This window comes from Panthera leo, chromosome D3 (assembly GCF_018350215.1).
Source record: "Panthera leo isolate Ple1 chromosome D3, P.leo_Ple1_pat1.1, whole genome shotgun sequence".
In the NCBI taxonomy this organism is placed as follows: Eukaryota; Metazoa; Chordata; class Mammalia; order Carnivora; family Felidae; genus Panthera; species Panthera leo.
Window position 1 is genome coordinate 39,618,625 of NC_056690.1, and position 20,152 is coordinate 39,638,776.

The 20,152-nt window shown below is 37.4% G+C and overlaps 1 pseudogene; it reads right to left on the bottom strand.

Moving 5' to 3' along the window:
- Nucleotides 1-9,386: 9,386 nt before the first annotated feature.
- On the bottom strand, nucleotides 9,387-11,721 carry LOC122203107 (annotated as a pseudogene).
- Between the last annotated feature and the right edge of the window lie 8,431 nt (nucleotides 11,722-20,152).

Genomic DNA, 20,152 nt, shown 5'->3' on the forward strand with positions numbered 1-20,152 from the left:
ATTGCAAGTCACTACTAATTACACGCAAGAGCATCTGTTCTTTAGTCAGTCAAGGCTTTCCCCAATTTGGCCATCGATCACCCTTCCTTTCAGGCTGCTTCTCCCGCATGGAGAAAGGCAGCTCGTGCAAAGCATCATCCCTGTCCCAACAATTAAGGATGGCCTGCGACGGACCTCTTACTTATGGGGTCCAAATAAGTTGTTAAAATGAGAATAAACCCTCAACTGGCGAAGAACTACGATAGAGCTTTGCTTAGGAAACCAAATAGGATTCTGCCTGAAAAATCGATAGAAACTTTGCCAAATAACGGACAAAGAAGATAATTTTAAAGCAATTTAAAAGAGTGCTGTAATGCCTTCTAGGGAGAGGTCAGCATTCATTCATTCAATCATTACTTACTAAGTGCCCACTTTAGGCAAGACATTGTGCCAGGCATTGCGCTAACTGCTGGGAATAAAGCTGCGAACGAATTCGCAGAAGAGCAGGGAATGCTTAGCACCGTCAAATGTTTGTGGCCTGCTTTCGGTCCTAACCATGGCGTTTGTGTTTCAATGGACTCCAGAGAACCCAAAGGGGAAGTAGCGAAGCGTGGAAACACATAGGCTGCTTGACTCGAAGCTCTGGCACTCACTAGAGGCCAAGTTTCGGGCCTCGTTTTTCTCATCTCCAAGATAAGGATATGAATTGTGCATTCCTTGTGTAGTTGTGCCATAATGAACTCAGTTAGCACAGGTAAGCATTGGAAATAGTGCCTGGCATAGTGCAAGCATTCAATAAACAGGTAAAATCTCATCTGGGAATATGCTGTGAGGAAAAGGATTCCGAAGCCATACGTGAGATCAACAGGAAAGAGTTTTTTATGCCTATCGAGCAACACTTGCAATGAGCATGAGAACGCTTAGATCTTGGCTGCTCTTTGCCTTCCTTTGCAGCTAAAGAAGTTACAACACAGAAAGGGTAAGACATAGAACTAAGGGACACCTAGTTAGGAACAAAGTTAGCATTGCAACTCATGCCTCTATGCTAATTAGCCCTGCAAATCATTGATCATGTGTAAAGAAATGCTTTGTTTTCTTTCCTTTTGTGTTTCTTAAAGTTTTTATTTTAATTCTATTGAGTGCACATTACAGTGTTATATTTGTGTCAGGTGTGCAATATAGTGATTCAACAGTTGCATACATCACCCGGTGCTCATCACAACAGATGCAGTCCCTAATCCCCGTCACCTATATCACCCCCTCCACTCTGGCAACCATCAGTCCTCAATAATTACGAGTCTGTTTCTTGCTTTGGCTCTCAACGTCTCTCTCCTATTTTTCTCCCTTTGCTTGTATGTTTCGTTTCTTAAATTCCACATATGAGGGAAATCATGTGGTGTTTGTCTTTCTCTGACTTATTTCACTTGGCATTATACTCTCTAGCTCTATCCATGTCGTGGCAAACAGCAAGAAGAATATTAGCCCACAAAACAAGCCTCAACAAATTCAAGAAGATTGAAAAGCAATGATTTTCAAACAAAGATATATGAGCAGTTTTCAAATGAAGGAGAGAAAATCTTACCAAATGTCTATACGGCAGCAATATCCAGAGGCGATAAGTAGAAAATAATTTACTTGATTTTCTGTATTTATTATTTTAGAGAGGAATTCGATGAGTTAATTGTTGAGTTGGTTCCTTACAAACTCTATTTATATTCTCTTTTGCTTACTAGTGACTTTTAAACATAACTGGCTAAAGTCAACTTAAGGTCATTTTCATCCGCTTTTCCATAGCACCATAAAATGTTTCTCAAATTATATGCATAAGAATTTCTGTAGTCATGACAATGGGCACAAACTGGTTGGTTCTAATAGACAAATTTATGTAGGTTGGCATCCTTGAAATTATGCACCTTTTTTTTTTTTTGGCAAATTACAGCGTATTTAGTAATAGATCTAGGTAGGAAGTTAAATTAACCCATTAAACCTAGTCATTGAAACTTTACTCCTATATTCACAAAATAGTTTCTTCTTTCTTTGTAGCTGGGGAAATTAAGACACAGAAAAGTAAATTTTTGGGGAAATGAACCGTGAAAAGCAGAAATAAAGCCACAAGAACTGCCTTCCCATCCAGTGTGCTAACTATGCATCCTCTTACAAGTTGCCCTACATTGTACTCTTGGCGGAAAACCGGAAATTTATGGGTGAACATTCCTAAGACAGGATTATTATGTCCCTTTGTTTTAGAGACAAAGAAAAACAGCGTAACATAGTGCCATCAACGTGTGGCGCTCAAACATTTTTAGCTTGTGGTGTGATAATGGAGCTGTTGTAATGTCAGGTACAAAGTGAGTGCCAATAAATTGTTATTAAAGCCAGGTGAATAAGGAGCGCTGGTGGGTTAAAGGATGAACAAACATACAAACATTTTTACTTTATGAAGAAGTAGTGAACAACAAAGCACCTGGTTCTAACATCCATATTAGCTCATTTAGGGGATAGATATTGGTGAACACACGCCCATGCACACACAAATAGAAGTGTGCTGCACTGTAGCAGAAATTCTCTATAAAGTCTTATTAAACAATAAATAATGTGGGGACTTCACACTTAGAACAACAGCAACAGAACCCCTCAAAGTCCTGCGTGCCTAGCGGGATTGTTTCTTCATTTATTTTTCTTTTCTGCAGGCATTTTCTCTCCGACCCCCCCAACCCTCCCGCCCCTCCCCCCCCCCCCCCCAGTTTATGTGGAGGCGTTACCTTTGCCTTCCGTTTGTGAGTTTGGAAGAGAGGCTCATTAGGGGTGTGCACACCCCCCCCCCCATGGTGGAAATGAGGCCTGGCACGTGACACCAGCTGAGCCAATCAGATTCTCTCTCCTAGGATCCTGGATCTGTAGTCGCAACTGTGTCAGCAGTGGCTTGTCCTGTCTGCTGACTTTGAAACCTCTCTCTGCTTTCTGTTTTTTTTCCTTTTGTCCATTTTCAAGCCAAATCTCTGCCAGCTTCTTTCATTTTATTAATATCTTTATTGGAGTATAGGAAGCATACAATATAGTACACACTTTAAGTATACATTTGACAAGTTTTTTTTGTTTTTTTTTTTTAATTTTTTTTAACGTTTATTTATTTTTGAGACAGAGAGAGACAGAGCATGAACGGGGGAGGGGCAGAGAGAGAGGGAGACACAGAATCGGAAGCAGGCTCCAGGCTCTGAGCCATCAGCCCAGAGCCCGACGTGGGGCTCGAACTCACGGACCGGGAGATTGTGACCTGAATTGAAGTCGGACGCTTAACCGACTGAGCCACCCAGGCGCCCCTACATTTGACAAGTTTTGACACGTTCTCTGTCACTTTTGGTTAGTTTGCATTTTATGAAATTTTGCATTAATAGAATCAATGAATTTTTTTTTTTATTGTCCTCTTTGGCTCAGCACAAGTATTTTGAGATTCATCTATTGTTGTAGCACACATCAACAGTTTATTCATTTTTACTGCTGAGTAACATGCCATTGTATAGAGACACAATGATTTGTTTATTCACCCGTTGGTGGAAATGTAGATTATTTTCAGTTTTGATAGATGTATGTTTAAAAAAATAAATTCCAAAATGATTCTCCCGGTTTATATTCCTGCCAGAAATACGTGAGAGTTCTAGGCTCTCTACATGTTAACTAACACTTGGTATGGTCAATCTTCGCTAATTTTAGGTAATCTAAATGTGTAGTGTTACCTTGTTATGGTTTTAATTTGAATGTCCCTCATCACTAATGATAACGCATTGTCTTTCATGTGCTTACTTTCATTCTGTATATCGTCCTCCAGGAAGTACCTGTTCAAATCATTTACCTATTTATTTATTGAGTTGTGTTCTTCTCTAATTAAGTTCTGAGGGTTCTGTAGCCTTGTTGACAGTTCATTTTTAACCCAGTTAAAAACTGTGTTGAACATTTGACCTGCAGAGCTGCAAGACAACGTTTCTGTTGTTTATGCCTCTAAAAAAAAAATAGTTCTGAGATTTCTGTATATATTTTGGATACAAGTATTTTTTAAATCAGGTATATAATTGGGAAGTATTTTACTTTTGATAAACCCCAGTTTAACAAATATTCTCATAATGACTTGTGGTTTTGGTGTCACATTTAAAAACTCTGTGCCTTGGGGCGCCTAGGTGGCTCAGTCGGTTAAGCGTCCGACTTCGGCTCAGGTCATGATCTCGCGGTCCATGAGTTCGAGCCCTGCATCGGGCTCTGTGCTGACGGCTCAGAGCCTGGATCCTGTTTCAGATTCTGTGTCTCCCTCTCTCTGACCCTCCTCTGTTCATGCTCTGTCTCTCCCTGTCTCAAAAATAAATGAAATGTTAAAAAAAAAAAAAAAAAAAAAAAACAACTCTGTGCCTAACCCAACGTTTTGTCCTGTAATTTATTTATAAGTTATGTCTTTTAGGTTTTCTGTTTGGATCTATGATCTATTTTGGAGTTAATTTGTATCTATTTTTAATTTTTGTTTCATGTATTTATAAACTATTATTAGGTATATAACCATGGAGGGTTGTTATATAGTTTTGATGAATTAACCCCTCTATCGTTATGAAATAGCTTGCTTTATTCTTTGTAATACATTTTGCCTGAAATCTACTTTGTCTGATATTAATATTGCTAATTCAACTCTCTTTTAACTAGGTTTGACATGTCATATCTTCTTCCATCCTTTTACTTTAAATTTTATGTGTCTTTATATTGTCTTATTTGTTTTCTCCAGACCTACAATATCTTCTTTTAATTGGTATATCTAGCCCATTTATATTTAATGTGGTTATTGCTATGATTAGGATAAACCCATTTTACATTTAATGTGATTATTGATACAATTATGGATTAAATCCATCATCTTGTTCCTTTGTGTTTTTTTTTAATGTTTATTTATTTTTGAGAGAAAGAGAGAGAGCAGGAGAGGGGCAGAGAGAGAGGGAGTCAGAGTATCTGAAGTGAGCTCTGTGCTGACAGCAGAAAACCTGATGTGGGGCTCAAACTCCTGAACTGTGAGATCATGACCCGAGCCAAGGCGGGATGCTTAACCAACTAAGCCATCCAGGCGCCCCACTACTATCTAACATGTTCAGTTATCTTTTCTATCTAGAAGTTCAATTTGAGTCTTTTAAAAAAATGCCTTTCATGTTTTAACAGTTTGTGTGGATATTCATTTTTATATTTATTTACTCCTATAAATATTTATATTCATTTATTTACTCCTCTCGAGCTTCATTCTATGAGGTATTAAGTTATTTGGAAAGACTGATCCTTTTGAGCAGATGTTGGCCAACTTTTTCTGTAAAGAGCCAAATAGTATATATTTTAGGCTTTGTGAACCATACATGATCTTTGTTGAATATTATTTATATATTTTTCATATAATGTTGAATAGTATAAAAAATTTAAAAAATTAAAAAAATCTTAGCTTACAGACCATGCAAAAATAGGCTACAAACTGGATTTGGTCCACAGGCCATAGCTCACTGATAACTGCTTTTGAGTCTTACTTTTGTGAGTTTTCAGGCAGGACCAGAGCAGAATCCAGTCGAGGGCTTATTATTCTCCACTACAGAGGCAAAATCCTTGTATGGATTCTACTAATGGGTTTCACTCAGTCAGAAGAGGTACCGTTCCTGGCTCAGTACTATTATCTCTTATCCCTTCTGATGGATCTTTCCAGCCTTGGAAAGTCTCCTTATATGCAGGCCATGATCGTTACCCACTCGGATACTCAGGAGGACCCTCTGCAGTTATCTGATATCTGAGGTTCTGTCTCTGGGCATCTCTCTCTTCTCCGCCATTTTGTCCTATGAACTCTAGCTGCCTTGTTGTAGAGTCTGACTTATGGAGTCCTCCTCGATGGATTGCTTTACGCTAGAGTCTGCCTGGGTTCCCCCTTACTTGCACTGTTGCCTGGCAACTCTCTCTAGTCTGTAAGCTGGAACAATCATAGGACTCACCTCATTTGTTTCCTGTCTTTCAGGGATCACTGTTCATTTTCTCAAGTCAAGAGTCTTAAAAGCCATGATTTCCTATGTTTTTATTGATATGTGAGAATTTCTAGTGGGAGAGTAAATCTTGTCCCTGTTACTCTTCCATCTTGGTTGGAAGCAGAAGTCCCTTCAATTTCCTTTTGATTCTGCTATTCCTCTGCCAGTTCTGCAAGGCTAACTGATTTTTCCAATAAGTTTCCTTATCCCAAGTTGAACAGTGATTTCTGTAGCTTGCAAATAAGATCTAAGCAGATAAACTATATCAACAGTGTGCGATTAAGATAATTCCGTCATACTCTATGGGGAAAAGCAAAGCAATGTGTTGGTCTCCTGCTGCTCTGAAGAAATTGAGGGTTTGGCTTAGGTTTGGGATTTTGTTTTATTTTTCTTCTTTTCTTTCTCCTTCTTCTCCTTCTCCTCCTCCTCCTTGTGAGAATATAAGAGTGGTTCTTTAAAGGTCATCACGTAAAGTCCTTATATATAAAACATTTAAGAATTACACAAATTTTAAGTGCATGCAAATTTAAGTGTATGAAAACACAGAACTGTCTGTAAACATGATCCAGAGATCCCATCTTTTTAATCCATTAGTGATTTGTTGATTCCCCTTGTGATGACTTTAGAAGTTCACAGACGTTCAAGGGCTAGAGAAGCCTGAAGAACATGATTTCTGCACCGCCAGGAGCCAGGGTCATTTAAGGAACCAGCCTCAGAGCTATATAACAGACAACTCTTTTTTTTAAGAGATAAAACTTGGAATCTCTTTTTTTTCCCCCATTGTGTTCACATATTCAGAAGCAAACCAGTGGAACAAAGTCAATGCTTTCAGTTAGGATCGAGAAAGGGGAAGAGACATTACAATAGTAAGTTAAATCCTTCCATTGTTGAAGCATGTGGCAGTAGATGAAAATAACTGTCTGGAGCTAGAGACATTTAAAGAAGGTCAAGTTCATAACTGTGCCTACAAGAAGGCATGGCAGCTTTGATTTGTGATGAAAGGTAGAATAAAATAAATAATGTGAGATTGGAAGCCTATATTTGAAAGAATTCTCTAGCATGTAGGTAACTAGTGGCACCAATTCCTCTGACAGCCGTACCAGGCTGTTCCCAAATGCCATGCTAACCCTTGGTGCTCTGGTTCACTGTCCCGAGCATGCTGTTGAGCAGCCTATTGTTTTGACGGCCACCAAGCCACCAAGCTCTTAGAACATTGGTTCAATGTTGCAGAAAATGAAGGACCTGCTGGTGCAACTCACTCCCCGCCAACAGTATTCTGTGATTTCCAGAAAGCTTTGCTTGGAGCTCCTGATTGAGTAGCTGCTGGTTTTGCATCACCACTACTGCATGAATGGGGGTCTAGAAGGGAGGTGCTTTGACTGCCCAGACCCTGTCTCTTAACCCTGTGGCCATCTGCATCATAGCCTTTTGTTTCTGGGCTTCCTGCTGCTATTAGACAGTGTCCAGCCAAAATTATAAGGGTGGCTCTACCCACTAGAAAAATGCCCAGTGCAGTTAAGGGGGCTTAGGAGAGGAGAGCTGTGCATCTTTGCACAGGAGCAGCTGTCAAACCAAGGGCCCAGTGAGACTCAATGTCCCTGATATCCCCAGATTCTTAAAATCAACGTAGACAGCATTTACTGCCTACCTGACCAGATTTTCCTCCTTTCTTTTCAAATATCACTCCCCCTATTGAGATGTACGTGATTGCTGTATACATTATCATCCATCACCTCGTGTAGCAATAAAAACATCTCTTATTCTTCAAATACTAAACGAAAATTAAAGTTTGATCAGCAAAAGAAATTAATATTCTTTATAGTTCCACCATTCAAAGGAAATTATTTTGAACAACTCTTTGTCTATATTATGTCTTTTCCATATATGGTGTGTGTGCCTATATAATCTGTGTATATCATGCACATGCATAAACATTTTCTTTACAAATATAATTAACATACTTTTTTTCCAATTTTTTGTGGTAAAATGCACATAACATAAAATGACTATCTTAACCATTTTAAGTATATGGTTAAGTGTGATTAATGACATTTATATGTATGCAATGATCTCCCTCATCCATCTCCCTAATTCTTTTCATCTTATAAATCTGAAACCCATTAAAATATTAACTACCCATTCTCCCTTCCTCCTGTCCCTAGCAACCATCATTCTACCCTCTGATTCTATTCTCTGTCTCTATGATTTTAAGTACTCTGAACACCTCATGTAAGTGGAATCCTACAATATTTGCTTTCAGGGATGTGTGTGTGTGTGTGTGTGTGTGTGTGTGTGTGTGTCAATGCGTGTGACTGGCTTATTTCATTTAGCATAACATACTCAAAGTTCATCCACATTGTAGCATATATCAAAAGTCCTTTCCTTTTTAAGACTGAATAATATGCCATTGTAGTATTTATTACATCTTGCTTATCCATTCGTACATTCAAGGGCTCTTGAATTGCTTCCCTATTTTAGCTATCATAAATAATGCTGCTATAAACAAACACTGGTATATAAATACCTCTCTTTTGGGGCGCCTGGGTGGCTCAGTTGGTTAAGCGTCCGACTTCGGCTCAGGTCATGATCTCACAGCTCGTGAGTTCGAGCCCCGTGTCGGGCTCTGTGCTGACAGCTCAGAGCCTGGAGCCTGTTTCAGATTCTGTGTCTCCCTCTCTCTCTCTGACCCTCCCCCGTTCATGCTCTGTCTCTCTCTGTCTCAAAAATAAATAAACGTTAAAAAAAATTAAAAAAAAATACCTCTCTCTTGGAGACCCTGCGTTCAACTTTTTTGAAGATATACCCAAGTAGAACTGCCAGATGATGTGGTAGTTCTATTTTTAACTTTCTGAGAAATAACTTATTATTTTTGACAGCAAATCGCGACATTTTATGTTCCTACCAGTAGTGCACAGGGTTCCAGTTTCTCCACATCTTCACCAACACATGCTATTTTGTTTGTTTGTTTTCATAGTAGCCGTCCTAATGGATGTAAATTGGTGGGATACGGTTTTGGTCTATTTCCCTACTGATTAATAATCCTGAGAATATTTTCATATGTTTATTGGACATTTGCATATCTCCTTTGGAGAAATGGCTATTCAAGTCCTAAGCCCATTTTGAATCAGGTTGTTTGGCTATATGTTGTTGAGTTTAGATGTTCTCTCTATATTCTAGGTATTAATCTCTCATCAGATACAGGCCTATCTAGGAGATGTTTCAGTTCTAGACCATGGCAATAAAGTGAATATGCAAAAAAGCAAGTGAAAGGGATTTTTGGTTTCCTAGCATATATAAAGTTTATGTTTGCCCTATGTGGTACTTTATTAACTATGCACTAGCATTACATCTTGAAAAATAAATAGACATACTTGAATTTTAAAACTACTTTATTACTAAAAAATCCAAACCATCATTTGAGCTCTCAGAAAGTCATAATCTTTTTGCTGGTGGAGGGTCTTGCCTCGGTGTTGATGGCTGCTGACTGATCAGGGTGGTGGTCGCTGAAGGTTGCGGTGGCTAAGACAACGATAAATTTTGCCACATTAATTGACTCTTCCTTTCATGAACAGTTTCTCTGTTGCACATAATGCTGTTTAATACCATTGTGCCTACGGTAGAATTTCGTTTAATCCCCTCAGACCCTGCTACTGCTTTGTTGGCTACGTTTATGGACTATTCTAAATTTTTTGTCTTCATTTCAACAATCTTCACCGTATATTCACCAAACGTAGACTCCATCCCAAAGAGACACTTTCTTTCCTCATCCATAAGAGGCAACACCTCATCCATTCAAGTTTTATTATGAGATTGAAGCACATGCAGGCTCCACTTCTAGTCCTAGTTCTCTTGCTATTTCCACCACATCTGTAGTTAGTTCCTCCGCCCAAGCTTTGAACCCTCAAAGTCTTCCATGAGGGTTAAAATAACTTCTTCCAAACTCCTGTTAATGTGAATGTTTCATCTTCCTATGAATCACGAATGTTATTCTCTTTTTTAAAAAGTTTATTGATTGATTTTGAGAGAGAGAGAAAGTGCAAATAGGGGAGGGGGAGAAGAGAGGGAGAGAGAAAATCCCAAGCAGGCTCCACACTCAGTGCGGAGCCTGATGCAGGGCTCAATCCCACAACCTTGAGCTGAGCTGATATCAACAGTTGGACACTTAACTGAGCCACCCAGAAGCCCAAATTCATGATTTTTTTTTCAATATATGAAGTTTATTGTCAAATTGGTTTCCATACAACACCCAGTGCTCATCCCAAAAGATGCCCTCCTCAATGCCCATCACCCACCCTCCCCTCCCTCCCACTCCCCATCAACCCTCAGTTTGTTCACCGTTTTTAAGAGTCTCTTATGCTTTGGTTCTCTCCCACTCTAACCTCCTTTTTTTTTCCTTCCCCTCCCCCGTGGGTTTCTGTTAAGTTTCTCAGGATCCACCTAAGAGTGAAAACATATGGTATCATGAATGTTTTTTAATGGCATTTAGAATGGTGAATTCTTTCCTAAGGTTTCCTTTCTTTCTTTTCTTTCATTTATTTCTTTCCTTTTCCTTTCTTTCATCCCTTCCTTCCCTTTCCTTTCCTTTCTTTTCTTTTTTTTATTTCATTAATTAACATACAGGCTGAAGGTTTTCAATTGACTTTGCCCAACTGCATCAGAAGAATCGCCAAAAGCTACCAATGGCAGCTATAGCATAATGAATTGTATTTCTAAAACAATAAAACTTGAATGTTGACATTAATTCTCGAGGCATGGGCTGCAGAATGGATGTTGTGTTAGGAGGCATGAAAACCAAATTCATCTCATTGTACATTTGCATCAGAGCTCTTGGGTGACCGGGTACATCGCTAATGGGCAGTAATATTTTGCAATGATTTTTTTTTTTCTGAGAAGATCTCAACAATTGGCTTAAAATAGTCAATAATCCACATTGTAAACAGATGGGGTGTCATCTAGGCTTTGCTGTTCCATTGACAGACCACAGGCAGAGTAGATTTAGCATAATTTGTAAGTGCCTTAGGATTTTAGGAATGGGAAATGAGTGCTGGCTTTAACTTAAAATTACCAGCTGTAGTAGCCCCTAACCAAGAAAACCAGCCTGTCCTTTGAGGCTTTGATGTCTTTCTAGCTATAAAAGTTCTATATGGCATCTTTTTCCAATATAAGGCTGTTTTGTCTACACTGAAGACCTGCCGTCTAGCGTAGCTACCCTCATGAATCATCCCGGCTACATTTTCTGGATGACTTGCTGCAGCTTCTACGTCAGCACTTGCTGCTTCCCCTTGAAGTTTTATGTTCTGTAAATGCATTGTTTCCTTCAACCTTATGAACCAACCTCTACTGGTTTCAAGGTTTTCTTCTGCAGCTTGCTTACCTCTCTCAGCCTTCATAGAATTGAAGAGAGTTACAGTTAGACTTTGACCTAAAGGAATGTCGTAGTCGGTTTGATCTTCTATCCAGACGACTAAAACTTTTTCCATCTCGGCAACAAGGCTGTTTCTCTTATGATTTGCCTACTCCCTGGAATAGCCCTTTTAATTTCCTTCAAGGACTCTTGCTTTCTATTCACAACATGGCCAATTGTTGGGTGCAAGAGGCCTTGCTTTTGGCCTGTCTCAGCTTTCAACATACCTTCCTCACTAAGCTTAATCACTTCTAGCTTTCAATTTAAAGTGAAAGATGGGCAACTCTTTCTTTCACATACACACTTACGGACCATCATAGAGTTATCAGTTGGTCTAATTTCAACATTGTTGTGTCTCGGGGATGGGAGGCCTGAGGAACGGGAGAGAAACTGGGGAATGGCCAGTTGGTCGGTGAAGCAGACAGAACGCTCACAACATTTATCTGTTGACTTTATCATCTTATATGAGTGTTGCTGGTGCTACCCCCAAAATAATTACAATAGTAATATCCAAGATCACAGATCACTGTAACAAATGTAATAATATTGGAAAAGTTTATAATACTGTGAAAATTAACAAAATGGGTTACAAAGACACAAACGAGCAAATGCTGCTAGAAAAATGGCCTGTCATGCAGGGTTGCCACAGACCTTCATTTTGTAAAACAGCATCTGTGAAGCACAATAAAGCAAAGCACAGTAAAATGAGGTATTCCCATATTTGATTTGCAAATATTTTCTCCCATTCTGTGGGTGCTAGTTTGCTCAAGTCTCTTTTGATGCATAAATTTTTTTCATATTCTTCACTGGAAGTTCAATTTGTCTATTTTTTATGTTGTTACCTGAACCTTTAGTGTCATAGCCAAAAGAATCAATGCCAAATCCAATGTTGAGTTTTTCCCTATGTTTTCTACTAAGAGTTTTATAGTTTCGCATCTTACATTTATGTCTTTGGTCATTTTGAGTTACTTTTTGTATATGGTAATAATGATCCAACTTTTTCATACTGATAGCAACTTTCCCCAGCAACATGTGTTGAAAAGACTGTCCTTTTCCTATTCAATTATCTCTGAACCCTTAACAAAAATCATTTGACCATATATGTGAGAGTCGATTTCCGGGCTCTCTGTCTCTATTTCCTGTCTGTCTTTATACCAGTGGCACACTGTTTTGATTACTGTAATTCGTAATAAGTATTGAAAATCAGATGTGAGTCCTCTATATTTATTCTAATTTTTCAAGACTATTTTGGTTATTCAGGGTCCCTTGAGATTCCATAATTTTTAGGATGGATTTTTGCAATTTCTGTAGGAAAAAAAAAGTCATTGAGGTTTGAAGAGGGATTACATTGAATCTGTAGATCACTTTGAGTAGTGCTAACATCTCAATAATTAAGGCATTCAATCCATGAACATGGGATGTGTTTCTATTTATTTACATCTTCTTTCATTTCTTTCAGCAATGTTTTGTACTTTTCATTGTACAAATCTTCCACCTCCTTGGCTAACTTAATGCCTAAGTATTGTATTCTTTTTGACATTGTAAATGGAATTGTCTTCATAACTTCCTTTTCAGAGTGTTCATTTATTTTATAGAAATGCAACTTATTTTTTGCATGTTGACTTTATATCCTGCTATTTGCTGAACTTATTTGTTATTTCTTACAGTTTTTTTTTTTCTGGAATCTCATTCTATATATGAGAAAATAATCTGCAAACAGAGATAATTTTATTTCTTCTTTCCCAGTTAGGTTACTTTTTATTTCTTCTTCTTGACTTAATGCTCTGGCTATAACTCCAAGTGCTATGTTGAATAGAAGTGGAAAAAACTTGGTATCTTTGCCTTGTTTATCATCTTAGAAGGAAAGCTATCGGTATTTCATCATTGAGCATGATGTGTGCTCTAGGCTTTTCATAATGGCTTTTATTATGTTAGGGCAGTTTCCTTCCATTTTTAGTTTGTTGAGTATTTTTATCTTAAAAGGGTATTATTGAATTTTGTCAGTTGCTTGTTCTGCATCAGTTGAGATAATCATGTGTTTTTCCCCCCTTATTATGTTGATGTGGCATGTTATACTGGTTGGGTTTAGTATATTGAACCATCCTTGCATTCCAGGAAAAAATCCCACTTTTAATATGCTTCTGAATATTGTTTGCCAGTAATTTCTTGAGGATTTTTGCATGAATGTCCATAAGGATATTGGTCTGTAGTTTTATTTTTTTTGTACTGTCTTTGTATGTCTTTCATTTAATAGTAATACTGGCCTGAAAAATGAGTTTCCAATTCTTTATTATTTTGGAAAAGTTTGAGAAGGATTGAAGTTAGTTCTTTTGTAATGTTTGTGAGAATTCATCAGTAAAGTCATCAGGTCCAGGGATTTTTTTTTAATAAAGATTTTTTTTTTTATTACTGATTCAATCTCCTTACTAGTTACAGGTCTATTCTGATTTTTTTGTGTGTGGCAATTTAGGCTTGCTACATTTTGTTATTCCAGAAATTTGTGCATTTCATCTAGGTTATCCAACTTTAAGTATAAAATTGCTCATGGTATTCTTTTATAATCTTTTTTATTACTGTGTAATCAGTAGTAATGTTCCCACTTTCATTTCTGATTTTAGCAATTTGTCTTATTTTTTTTATAATCCATCTAGCTAAAGTTCTGTCGGTTTTGCTGATCTTTATTCTCTGCTTAATTTATCTCTGCTCTGATCTTTATTATTTCCTTCCTTCTGCTAGGTTTTGGTTTAGTTTAGTTTTCTTTTGTTTTGCTTGTTCTTTAAGTTATACAGCAAGTTTGTTGATTTGAGGATTTTCTTGTTTTAATGTAAGCATTTATACCTAAAAATTTCTTCTTACACCCCACTCACTTCATTCTATAAGTTTTAGTATGTTATGCTGTCATTTCCAATTGTCTCTAAGTACTTTTAGATTTCCTCTGTGATTTTTCTTCTTTGATCCTTTGGTTGTTTTCTAGTTTTATTTCTGTTATTGATTGATATTTTGTTATATATTGATAAAACTTTATCCTTTTATGGTTGAAAAAGATACTTTGCATGATATTTATCTTTTTAAATCCACTGAGACTTAATTCATGTTCCAATATATGGTCTATCCTGAAAATGCCCACATGCACTTCAGAAGAATGTTATTGAAGAATGTTGTTATTGTTAGGTAGAGTGTTGTATATGTGTCTGTTAGGTTTAGTTCTTTTTTTGTGTTGTTTAAGATCTCTATTTCCTTACTTATCTTCAATCTGGTTTTTCTGTCCATTATTGAGAGTGGAGTATTGAAATCTTCAACTATTATTATAGACCATTTCTCCCTTCAGTTCTGTTTTTGCTTCATATATTTTGGTGGTCTGTTATTAGGTATGCAAATGACTATGATTGTTGTATCTTCTTATTCTGAAACTTGTATTCACATGTAATGTGCTTTTGTCTCTTGTAAACATTTTTTATCTAAAGTCTATTTTACCAATCTTAATATAGGCACTCCTGCTTTTTTTGTTAACTGTTTTCATGGAATATCTTTTTCCATCTTTTCATTTTCAGTCCATTTGTGTATAAAATGAGTATATAGTTGTGTATTTTTTAAAGTTTATTTTGATAGAGAGAGAGAGGGAGGGAAAGGAGGGGAGGGGCAGGGCAGAAAGAGAGAGAGAGAATCACAAGCAGACTTTGTAACATCAGCACAGAGCCCAATGTGTACCTCAAGGTCATGAAATGTGAGATCATGACCTGAGTCAAAGTCAAGAGTTGGATGCTTAACAAACTGAGCCACCCAAGTGCCCTGGGATCATGTGTTTTTATCCATTTTGCCAATCTAGGCATTTTGATTGGAGACTTTAGGTCATTTACATTTAAAGTAATTACTGCTAAGAAAGGACTTATTTCTGTCATTTTGCTATTTGTTTTCTACATACCTTACAGATTTTGACCCTCATTTCATACATTACAATCTTACTTTTTTTAGTTAATTTTTTGTAGTAAAATGTTTAAATTTGTTTCTCACTTCCTTGTGTGAAGTTATTTATATAGTTATTTGTGTGTGTGTGTGTGTGTGTGTGTGTGTGTGTGTGTGTGTGTTTGCTATGGGGTTTGAATTTAACATCCTAAAGTTATAACACTCTAATTTGAGTTTATAAAATACAAAAACTCTATTTAACAGCTCTATCCCCACCTGTTTTTATTATTGATGTCACAAACCTACATCTTTCTACATTGTGTACCAAAAAAACCATAAACTGATAACTATCTCAAATACATTAATCTCTGAAATCATGGAGAAAACAAAGTGTTGAGTTATAAATAAAGTTACAATAATACTAGCTTTTAGACTAATCTTTTTTTTTTTTGAGAAATGCATTAGTCTCTAAAATCACGTAGAAAACAAAAAGTAGAGTTGGAAACAATTGTTATAATAATACTAGCTTTATAATTGCACATATATTTACATTTATTAGGATCTTTATTTCTCCATTTCCAGTTAATATTTAGTGTTCTTTCACTTCACCCTGCTGGACATCCTTGAACATTTCTTGCATGGTAGGTCTAGTGGTAATAAATTCACTCAGCTTTTATTTATTTGTGAATGTCTTAATTTCCCCTTCATTTTTGAAGGACAACCAGATAGAAGATTCTTGGTTGACAGCTTTTTGTCCTTTTAGAAGTTTGAATACAGCTCATGACTTCTGGTCCCAAAACTTCTGATGAGAATCTGCTGATAATTTTTATTGAGGATAATTTTATTGAGGATCCTTTATATGTGACAAATTACTTCTCTCTTGCTGCTTTTGGATTCCAAAAGTTTGACTATGTTTCTCATTGTGGGTCCCTTTGAGTTCATCTTACTTGGAATTCATTGAGCTCAAATGTTTATATTCATCTATATCATCAAGTTTGGTAAGTATTCAGACAATATTTCTTCACATATTCTGTCTTTTTCTCTCTTTTTCTTCTCCTACTAGGACTTCCACAGTGTGTATATTGATCCATTTAATGATGTCTCATAGGTCCCTTAGGCTCTGTTCATGTTTCTTCAATCTTTTTTCTCAAACTCAATAATTTCCATTACTCTAGCTTCAGTTCACTGATTCTCCCTTTTGCCTGCTGAAATCTGCCTTTGAAGTTTTCATTTCAGTTGTATTCAGGAGCTCTATAATTTCTTTTTAGGTCATTTATCTCTTTATTGATATTTCTATTTTGTTCAGACATTGTTTTCTTGACTTTCTCTACCTCTTCCTTTACTTTTTTGAGTATCTGTAAGATAGTTGTTTTAAATTCTTCGTCTAGTAGATCTACCATCAAGGTTTTTCAGGAATAATTTCTGTTGATTAGCTTTTTACATTTTAAATGGACCACACTTTCCTCTTTGTTTATATGCCTTGTGTGTGCGTGTGTGTGGGGGGTGGGTGGGTGTGTGTTTCTGTTTTGTTGTTGAAAAGCTGGATATTTGAACCTTATATTATGGTAACTCTGGAAGTCAGATTCTCTTTTTCTTCCAGGGCTTGCTGTTTTTCATTTGTTTTGTTTTCTGTTTGTTTGGTTTTTTTTTAATTTTTTTTAACATTTATTTACTTTTGAGACAGAGAGAGACAGAGCATGAATGGGGGAGGATCAGAGAGAGAGAGGGAGACACAGAATCTGAAACAGTCTCCGGGCTAGAGTGGTCAGCACAGAGCCCGACGCAGGGCTCAAACTCACGAACCGCGAGATCATGACCTGAGGTGAAATCGGATGCTTAACCGACTGAGCCACCCAGGCGCCCCTTGCTTTCTGTTTTTGATCTTGGTTGTTGTGGTCTGTCTCTGTGCTAAGGATCAGCCTACAGTATAAACCTAAGATCTTCTCAGGTCTTGTTGAGCCTGTGCCTTTCCCAGATATCCACAGTTTCTTGTTTTCTTGTTTTCAAACACTTTCTTGTTGTCCTCATATATACAATTGCTTTTCAATGTCCAGTTATTAATATCTGCCCCCATAAGAGAAAAAAAGAGAAAACTGAAGGAGAGAGGGATAGACACCAGCCCTTTAGGTCCCTTGGAAATCACTTCAACCGGAGGATCAGAGGCTTGCAACAATGAGAAGAGGTTCAACAACAATCACCACCTGCGTCTTTGCATTTCAATGTGACCAAAGCACAGATCCTTGATATTTGGAAGGCAGGGTCTCTTTTGGCCAATTCTGGCTCATGCAGTCTGTGGGCAGGTTGCTCTTGGAATATGTACATAGCTGCCTGACACATCTTGGGGGTGGGGCAAATGGATAGTTTCTACTATGCTAAAAACTAAAATTGACCAAAATTAACATCAATAATTCACAGTCCAAAACTATCCTGGCGTTACAAGCATTCAGTAGATGCCAGGGTTCCAAAAGAGTTACAGCAGACAGATTGTGCCGAGTAATTTTTGTCTAAGTGAGGAGACAGATTCTGGGTCCTTCCTACTAGGTCATCTTCCCCAAATCCCTTAACTTGCTTTTTGAGCTCAACCCACAATGGTATTAGTTTATTTTAAAAGTAATGTTTACGTTATCATGATTAATGACTACATAGTATTCCATTTGCTAACCAGGGATGGACAAATTTCTTCTTTAAAGGACAAGGGGGCAACTGTTTGGGGCTTCACAGACCACATAAGGCCTCTATGCCTTATGGCCTGCTGCTCCTGCTGCTCCTGTGGCTTTTTCTTCCTTTTCTCGTACCATTTCAAAAATGTACAATTCTTAGCTCAAAGCTCATCATCTAGATATAGTATCAATTTTAGGGTAAGTAAGATTTTTCCTCGTATTTGCCACTGTAAACATCACCATAATATGAAAGTAAAATAGGCAATAGCTATAGTTTATAGAATAGGGTAATTTCTCCAATCTTCTGCTTCCAGCATTTGTATGATTTTGGTGATAATTAGAATTTCCTCACTAAGTCAGGAAAAGTGTTTTCCTAGTATTTCTAAATCTTATGAACTATATGCAAAAATGTTACAAGATGATTCGTTCAATGATTAATTCAACACACATTTACTTTGAGCCCAGTAAGTAACCTGCAACCTACTGGTAGTCTTTTTCATCAGCGGTTTTAGTAAAATGAGTCCTCAATTCATTTTTTTTTTAATTTTGTTTTAACGTTTATTTATTTTTGAGACAGAGAGAGATAGAGCATGAACAGGGAAGGAGCAGAGAGAGAGGGAGACACAGAGTCCGAAACAGGCTCCAGGCTCTGAGCTGTCAGCACAGAGCCCGACGCGGGGCTCGAACTCACAGACCGTGAGATCATGACCTGAGCAGAAGTCAGACGCTTAATCGACCAAGCCACCCAGGCGCCCGAGTCCTCAATTCAAAATAGAGAATATTAGTGACATCAGTTAAGCTGTCCTTGTACTGTATTTTGTAAAACATCTTTAACTCAGGGTGTATTTTAGTTTTGGGGCATTATAAACTTTTTGAGGAATTGGTGTCCACAAAAAGGAGGTAGCAAAAAATGAAATCCGACATGTTGATCCCCTAAATAACCTCTCTGCCCTTAAGGTAACTGCAGGTTACTTTCTGCTACGAGAATATTTTGATTTCTCCCTTCTACATTAGACTGAAATGACCTTCTTGTAGAAGCCAGTTCGCAGGAATATTTGGAACAAAAGTGTCATGCTTTTGAAAGAAAATGTTAAGTTAAATTTGCTGCATCGTTTCAGCATGCTGACAGCATTGTTTTAAAAATACCTTTTTTTTTTTAAAATTGTATGTTGAATAGAAAAAAAAACAAGGCTGTTGGAATCCAAGTATAGTGACATCAGTGACATAGTGAGATGCAAGGTAAAAAAAAAAAAGAAAATGGTAAATGGCATTTCATTACTCATTTGATTAATGGATTGTGTCTTTGGGAATAACTTGGAAATGGGGAGTGGGTATGGAGTTGTTCTTAATGTCCAACACCTTGGGCAGAGAGTGGACTAAGGGATCAAATCTGTCCAGAAAGCCAGTGGCACAGACACTGGGTGTGTGTGTGTGTATCCTGTCAACTTTTTTAAACTTTTATATACAACTTAGGGTTTATATAGTTACTTCTTATTGTTGAAATCGAAAAAATAGAAATTGTCTTTTTTTTTCTAAATCTAGGTCCTTTAGGAACAAAACTCTAAACCGTAAATAAATTGTAAAATTTGAGAATGTAACCTATGTGTTTGCTATTCCTTAAGTTATTTTCTCACATCTGAAATATTTGAAAACTACTGAAGGGTCTAGTCATTGTCAGGCACTACTCTGCGTGCCGTGGATACATTAGTGGACAAAAACAAAACCAAAAGCAAAAAACAAAACCCCTGCTGTCGTTACCTTGCATTACAGTGGAGGGAGACTACAAATTGAAAATGAGTAAAATAAATACAGCGATAAGGTCTTTGGATAAAGATAAGGCCCTCAAAACAAGGAGTATAAATGCTTAGGGCTCATTGTCAAAGTAATAGCTTAGGCTTCACTCTCAGGGTGTATATGATATTTTTTTTTTTTTTAACATTTATTTATTTTTGAGACAGAGAGAGACAGAGCATGAACGGGGGAGGGTCAGAGAGAGAGGGAGACACAGAATCTGAAACGGGCTCCAGGCTCTGAGCAGTCAGCACAGAGCCCGATGCGGGGCTCGAACTCACATACCGCGAGATCGTGACCTGAGCCGAAGTCGGACACTTAACCAACTGAGCCACCCAGGCGCCCCTGTATATGATATTTTTGACGAGACCTGAAGAAAGCAAGGAGGTGAA